Source organism: Peromyscus leucopus, chromosome 8a, assembly GCF_004664715.2.
Source record: "Peromyscus leucopus breed LL Stock chromosome 8a, UCI_PerLeu_2.1, whole genome shotgun sequence".
Lineage (NCBI taxonomy): Eukaryota > Metazoa > Chordata > Mammalia > Rodentia > Cricetidae > Peromyscus > Peromyscus leucopus.
Genome location: NC_051085.1, coordinates 34,868,775 through 34,876,807, shown reverse-complemented (window position 1 = coordinate 34,876,807; position 8,033 = coordinate 34,868,775). Strand labels below are relative to the sequence as shown.

Sequence of the window (8,033 nt, the reverse complement as noted above, 5' to 3'; positions counted from 1 at the left end):
TTCAGGCAGACTGGGGTTGCCACAGGGCAGGGCACTTAAGTGAAGGCTAGCTCTTGATTTGGCGAAAGTAAAAGCAAGCCCTGGGTTCTTGAGAAGAGGCAATATACATGTTTGCATTGCTCTAAGCCGTCCTTCACAGCTTGCGTCCCATCCTGGTGAAATGATTTTCCAAATGGCAGGTGATACCCAGCATCCTTAAAGATCTAATCACTTGAAAAACCAACCCTTCTCTCCCTCCCCTAGTAATGGCAAGGGTAACTCATAGTACTCCTCTTCTTGGGCCCAAACATGGCAAACACTTCATGTCCCACCACTTTGTTCTTATTCTGAGCCCCCTTTTCACACCCTTTCGGCCATCTGGTACTATTTCACCTCTAAAATAAGTTCTTACCGACCCCCTCACGGAGAAGAAAGCAATTGTGCTTCAAGTATGTCCAAGGTCACACTACAAGGAACCCTACTCTGTCAGCTCAGAAAAACCCCTATGGAAATGCTTTTAGCAACTAGCACATTGTGGTGTGGGCCCAACAGTTGGCCTAAAACCAACAAACCCTCTTGGTGGTGCCATTACTTATTCCGCCGAACATACAGGAATCCGTTCTGGCTACTTTCCCCCAAGCAGATGCTCACGGGAGAAACACCCACAGCTGTCACTTCAGTTTTGTCGTTCAACGGGAGTGGCTCCTGCCACCCCCACCTCTGCACACTGGGTACACGAAACTGACACCCAGGGGATCGCTTTCCCATGCGAAGGTCCCTACTCAAGCACCTGCAAGAAGCCACACAACCCTGGCTGTCGCCAAAGTCTCCCGGGCGGCGGCAGGAACCGTGTACCGCCCGCCCCCGCCGCTCTCCCTTTTCTTCCGAAGTGTGCGGGGACTTCCCCGACGGGCCTCGGCCACTTTCTTCCCATCAGTTCAGTCCCTTAGGGGACCCGCCACGCTGGAACTTCGAGGTTCTCACGCTTGGGCTGGGGGGGGGGGGGGCGTGTCAGAAGGTATCAGAGTTTAGGGTCCGCACAGTGTCACCCGGGAATCCGAAGAAATGGGAATCGTGCGGTGCACACAAAGGCGGCGGAGCCCGCGCGCGCGCGCGCGCTCGACCAGTGGTGGCTCTGCGCGCGCCGTAACTGTGGTCGCTCCCGCGGCGCCGCGGAGTCCCCATACTTGCAAAAGTTCCCGCGTCCAGGGCGCGCAGTAGCGTGGGGCCCCTTGTTTGGACCCAGAGAGGAGGAAGAGAAAGAGGGGCGGGCTCAGAGCAGGCCTACTTGCCTCTGGCCCTCCGGGCCCTCCTCCCTATTATCCGCATCCTGGCTGGGGTCTTAGATCACCATCAGGGGTCAGGCCGTCCGGGTGCAGAGCCAACCGTGCTCCTTAATAGTCTATAAACTGACCGTTTAACTTTACCCGTTTCTGCTTACGTGGGGAGGGACATCGTGGTACCTGTCCATGAGAGAATCCATGTGTCCTGGGGCCTGGATCTTAAAAGGTGCTGGGAGAACGTCTTCAAGACAAACACAAGGTTCTGGGTTGTAGAAGCCATCAGAACCAGGCAGCCTGATCCTTAATGGTCGTTAGCTTCAGGCGCCAACACGCGGCTCTTATCTTTGTTAAAGTGGTTGCAAGAATTAAATGAGGTGAACCTGTGAGGCACAGGGCACGCTCTACAGGTGGTCTGTTTATGGGGCTCATTTCTCTGCAACTAGTCAGGTGTTTAAAAGGCACAATGCCCTCAGTTTAAATGCAAACATGTGCGCCGCAGAAAAAACAAAGATGCAGGGAAGCCATGCGGTTTCCTCACGGTCTTGCAGAACTCAGTTGCCACTTTTACAAGAATCTGATTTTTTGCACGGTCCTAGCTCAGCCAGGGTGATATGTAAATCTATGCCTTTAACGTCCGTGTTTGGGGCAAGAAAAGGAAAGAAGAAATTCCCCGTGAAAGAACAAAGTACTTCAGAAATACCTGTTTCTGAACTTTCACTGCCAAATTTCCCCAGCCGAGAAGAACAACAAATTAAGGACTGTCCGGTAAGCGAACACAGGGCTATCCAAATGCCTTCGGGTTACACGTTTGTTTGCTCTCTTAGCCCTGTGCCTTTGCGTTTTCCATGGGTTATTCATATTGCAGCAGTTCAGATGAGTAGTTTTACTATCCATCCCCGAAAGATTTAGAAACAATGGCAAACAACCTCAACGGCAGAAACCTGCTCAATTAGTTACAAGGTACTTCCGGGACTTTCCTCTTTGACTATCCGCATCTCTTTGCTGTGTAGACTCCCTGACGGAATGCTCTAAGTTCACACCAATAGCCAGGATTTGAATCTAGTCTTGCCTGGGTCCTGGGCATGGCTTCTCTTTTTTATTTCATAAGAAGAAAAGTGTAAACAAACAAAGAAAAACCAAACAAGCAAGAACAACATTAACTCAAGTGGTGGCATTTCCTTAATCTCAGCTCTCAGGAGACAGAGGCAGATGGATCTCTATGAGTTTGAAACTAGCCTGGTCTACAAGGCACGTTCCTGGCCAGTCAAAGCTACACACATAGTGAGATTCTTTCCCATAAAATACACCCACTCATAATTTACGTCTTTCAAAAGGGGGTGGGAATAGGCCTGGGAAAGTGAGGACCACCCAATTTTGGTTGTCACCCTCTCTAAATAATTCTCTTTACCAAGAAAGCTAAGCATCAGGCTTGTTTTTCTGAAGTAAGAGGAAAGAGCCTATCACAGCCCGGGCTCAACAGGAAGCACACAACAGGATGAATTCATTCATAACAGAATTGGTGAAATACTATTCAGCCGCGGTACCTCTTAAGTCACAGCCTTTCAAAGCACTTGATTCTTGAAAAACGACAAAATAATGAAGAACAGTCTTCCCTTCCCCCTTTTTTTCTCTCTCTTTCTTGGGTAATTGTTAGCTAATAAAACAGTCAAAATAAATTTTAGAAGAGAGCTCAAGGAGAATGGACAGGATGAACAGCAAGAAATGAAAGGCCCACAGCAAGGGGGGGCCGGGGCGGGGTATGAGAGGCACCTTTTCTTTTGTCTGCTTCTCAGAGGGAAAAGATTTCCTATTTGTCAGAAACTTGAAGAAGAAAAAAAAAAAAAAGTACAAACGTACATTGCATTTTCCTAGCTAAATTGTGCCGTGGACGCCATAGTTTGATGTTTATTGTGTCAGTGGCGGGAGGGGGCGAGCAGTATTTTCTTCCCAAGACAAAAATTGAAACCTCCATCTGCGCACATCCTAGAGCCTAAACATGTCAGTCCTGCTGAGACTTTGGAGTGGCTGGGGGATGGGAAGTTGCTTCTTCAAAAAAGGAAGACAAGTTCACTACCTCTTTTCCAGCAGCGAAGCATTCATGCAGGAAGTGACCTTACAAAGAGTTTCAAAAGAAAACGCAATAAAGGGGCCGAGAGAGGCCCCGCACGCAATTTTCAAGGGCTGGGCGATATTTTTCAGAGGGTCAGAGGAAGAGACGGAATAGCAACTCTGACAGAGGAACAAGAGCTAGGCTTAGCGTTTATCCTGTGCAAGCGTTTATCGCTTGCCTTAGCTTACCACGGTCAGCCCTGTGTAAGGGAGCGAGTTAGACCTTTTAGTCTCAATAGTACAGACTGCAGAATGGAGAGGAAGGGGAGATAGAGGAACTCCGGGTGGCTGCTTAAATGTCCTACCGAGGCTTCTGGGTCTCATGGTCTCCAAGCAAATTTATCCCTCAACACTAGACAGAGCATAGTTCTGCTAAACCACTTTGCCTGCTAGGACATTGATTTGCAAATGTCACCAGTGTGTCCAGCAGCATTCCAGATCCAGAGATCTTTAATCGGGTACAAGGCTGTGCACTGTACATGGATGCACCCCCAAATACCTTTCACACACTGAATTCCAAACCAAGGGTATCATCTGTGGAGGGATTCACACCAGCTAGGAGTTGGGAGTTTCTCTCAGTTGCCTACAAAATGCAGTATGAACTGCTGGAGGCGGGGGCCTCCTTCTCCACCCAACCAAAGAGTCTCTGTCTTTGCTCTCTGTTTCTTCTTACACAGAACTTAGAAGGGAAGTAGATCATGGAAGTGTCTGGGACATGCTCTTTCTGGTACAAGAATGAGGACCTAAAAGTTCTGCAGATAGCCTTCACTCTTAGGTCCTCTGGATGGCTAGAAAACAAAGACCTCAGTTCCAACTGCATGGTCTGCCATGATGCTAATAATATAAGCTATTCAAGTGCTTGGGACATTGTGTTATGACACCAACAGCTGTCTCCTGCCTGGAGTTGCAGGGAGGGGTTGGAAAGACTGACACTTATCAGGTCCCCTGGCTGGCTCAAGACTCAAGCGGGGTGGGAGGGGGGGGTGTTGAAGAAATCATTACAAGGATTTTTTTTTTTTTATCACTTCTTTCTTTCTAGGTATAAGAACCTTTTAGAACATGTTTTTATTTTTCTCTTTTATATTTGCATTTGGGACACACCTCTAGGAAGTCATTAGCAAGGCCTGCTTTAGTGACCAAATGGCTCAGCAGACCCAAAATTCCCTTCTCACTCACATCACAGCTTCTGGTTCTGCTGTGCCCTGTCTTGCTTCCTTTTCTTTTCCTCTGTGACCTCGAGTCCCTAAGCCCCCCCTCCCCTCCTTTCTCAATCCATTGTCTCCATTCTGACACCTCTTACTTTTGTCCAGTTGACATATTCTAAAACCCTCTTAGAAGAGTGAACCTCAATTGAGAAAAGCAGAGTAACCTCAATTGAGAAAATGCCTCCATCAGATTGGCCTAGGAGCAAGTCTGCAGGTAATTTTCTTCACTGATGATTGATGTGGGAGGGCCCAGCCCGTGGGTGGTGCCATGTGGTGATGGTCCTGAGCTGTATAAGAAAGTGGGCTGACTGAGAGCCAAGAGGAGCAAGGCAGTAAGCAGCATTTCTCTTCCAACTCTCTGCTTCAGTTCCTGCCTCCAGGTTCTTGCTAGAGGTCCTGCCTCACTTCCTCAGTGATGAACCCTAAGATGAGATAAACCCTTTTCTCCCGAAGTTTCTTTTGGACTTGCCGTTTATCACGGTGACAGAAAGCAAACTAGACCACCAGCTGTGATAGCTAATCTTGCCTATTGACTTGATGGAGTTAGTTCACTTTCTCCTTTCTAGTCAGTCTAGGATCCCAACCCATTGAATTTGGTCCCTCACAGTTAGGGTGGGTCTTCTCACCTCAATTTGCCTAATCCAAATTGTCCCTCACAGGCATGCTCAAAGGCTAACATTAGAGAAAGACTTACAGGTGTGTGTGCCTAGTCTGTCAATATTACCCACCACAGTAGCCTGAGGCAGAATTTAGACACTCAGTGTTTTCTGTGTAAACACCCTGTACTGAATAGTTTTTTGTCAACTTGATACAAACTAGAGTCATCCAGCCAGGTGGTGGTGGCACACACCTTTAATCCCAGCACTAGGGAGGCAGAGGCAGGCGGATCTCTGTGAGTTCGAGGCCAGCCTGGGCTACCAAGTGAGTTCCAGGAAAGGTAAAAAGATACACAGAGAAACCCCCTCCTTCCCAATTTGTTTTGGTCATGGTGTTTCATCCCAGCAATAGAAACCCTAACTAAGACATGCCTGCTGAAAAGAAGAGGGCAGAGGATTGCAAGCAAGTCCAAGAAAATCTCTGACACTAAGCACAGCTATTATTAAGAACTAAAGGAAGGCTGGGCAGTGGTGATGCATGCCTTTAATCCCAGCACTCGGGAGACAGAGGCAGGCAAATCTTTGTGAGTTCGAGGCCAGCCTGGTCTACAGAGCGCGAGATCCAGGAAAGGCGCAAAGCTATACAGAGAAACCCTGTCTTGAGGAAAAAAAAAAAAAGAAGAAGAAGAAGAACTAAAGGAAACCCTACACGAAACTGTCTTTGCATCAAGGAAATAAGAGGAGCCAGGGCAGTTTGTTTTCCTGGTATTGTCTAGTCTCTTGATACACAAAATGCCTTCATCTCCATCCTTTCCTAAACATGATGGTCTCTCATGGCTCAGACCATTCCCTTTATGTTATCTGTACCTCCTTCCCCCTCATGTCATTATTAAGAGCATCATAAACCACTGCTAGGCATAAAGATTCCAAATCAGCATCCCTGAAGGTTGCTCAGATACCTGCGTACCAGTTGTACATCTCCCCCCGTGGTGTCCTCCAGCCCCTCTCACACAATATTCAAAATGGAACTCGGTAACTTATCATGGCCACTTTCAAGCCTGTGTGCAGCCACACACCTTAGAGCACACAAAAGGCTAGGAGGATTATGAGTTTAAGACCAGTCCAGACTACAGAGTGTCTCTGTCTTAGGGTGACAACAACACCATCAAAAAGTTTGTTTTGTGTTTCAGTGTTCAGAATTGGAACAGCATCCCCATTCTCCCAGACACTGACATTTGAAAGCTTGGGACCGTCTCACATCTGCTTTTCTCCAATGTGCCTCCCAAATGCTATTAAAAGTATGTTTTGAATAATCTTGGCTAATTTATTTTTATGATGTCTAGTTTTGTGTTGTATTATAAGACATGACTATTTTAAAGAAAAAGTTTGCAAAAATAAATTTGAATAGACATATACGGATACCTTGATTAACAGCATGATGTTATTATCATTCACCCTGTGATAGCTCACTTCTGACAAGGACATGATATAAAATCCAACTTCCACCTTGAATAATTTAATTTTATTGGTCTAAAATTGCATACAGTTATTATGTTTTTACCTACAATAAGAGGATATTAAAATTTCAAAGCAATATGCCAGTCATTTTGAAAAGAAATTTTGTTATGAAAATTTAGACATGCATAGAAACAGTAAAATGAACACCCAGAGGACTCCCTTGCAAGGAAGGGAAGGAGGAGCAGAGAGCGGGGAGAAAGAGAAGGGGGGAAATGTTCAGATGTCAGCTTATTCTACCCCTCCTGGTCTCGCTGTGTCATTATCATAGTGTTATATAATTATAATGTTATGTAGAAGGGAAACATAGGCTTGTCCACACAGCATGTGCAGGACAGAGGTACATCATGCTGTACAACGCCATTTTATCATCATCAAAGATGATAATCACAACAGCATAGCATGATTCTCAGTCCCGACTAAAATTGTCTATGTTGTCTCAAAAATGTATTTTCCCCAGTTTGTTTTGATGTGTTTTGGTTGAATTTGGAGCCACATCAGTCCCAACCACTGCTTTTGGTTTGCACTCTGAAGTCTTTTTCAGTCTTTGTGTTTTTCTATATCACTGACTTATAGAACAAACCAGGTCCCTAAGGCCAAATGTCCTACAATTTGCCATGTGTGTTTACAACCTTCCTAGCTTGTGTAGGTTAACAATCTCTTCCTCTGTTCTCATGTGTACTGCGCACTTGTGCAAATCATTTTGAGCTCTCTTTTTCTTTTTTTTGTGATTCATATTCCTTTTCCAAATGCATCAAAACTCATCCTGAACAATGAGTCCTGAATTACAAAAGGGGTTTTAGTCCTACAGTTGTCTTCTATGACTTTGTCTGCAATTGACCAAAACAACTCTCAAAACAACAGTGCTGTAAGGATTGGTTTTGTTCCCATTGCAACTGCCTGAGCTTCACTCGTAAAAGCATACTTCTTGCATAATGCTTTCTTTTTCTCTTGCATTTGTTCCTCTTGGTTCTTGACATTTCCATCAAAGTCAATTGCGATGAACTAGCTAGTCACAGCCTAGCATTTTCCCTAAGAGTAGACCAGTGACATAATGCAAGATCTAAAGACATATCAATGGATAAACAAAAGAAAATTCTTTTTGAAAATACTCAGAAAATAAAAATGGTCTTCATTGTCTTAGATAGCTATATTTTTTTATTCAGGAGGCTTTCCTGGAAGAATATTGTTTTTTGTTTTTTAAGAAAATTTGGGCTGGGGAAATGGCACAGTCAGTGAAATATTTGCTGCACAAATATAAGACCCCATTAGAAAAGCCAGCTTTGTGGGAATGTAAACTTGTACAACCACTATGGAAATCAGTATGGCGGTTTCTCAGAAAATTA

At 45.4% G+C, this 8,033-nt stretch overlaps 1 non-coding gene across 1 annotated transcript; it reads right to left on the bottom strand.

Annotated features, from left to right (window-relative positions):
* Window positions 1-7,420: 7,420 nt before the first annotated feature.
* LOC114687144 lies at window positions 7,421-7,552 on the bottom strand. Its single transcript, XR_003733650.1, has one exon. It is a non-coding gene; the product is annotated as a small nucleolar RNA SNORA40 (small nucleolar RNA).
* Between the last annotated feature and the right edge of the window lie 481 nt (window positions 7,553-8,033).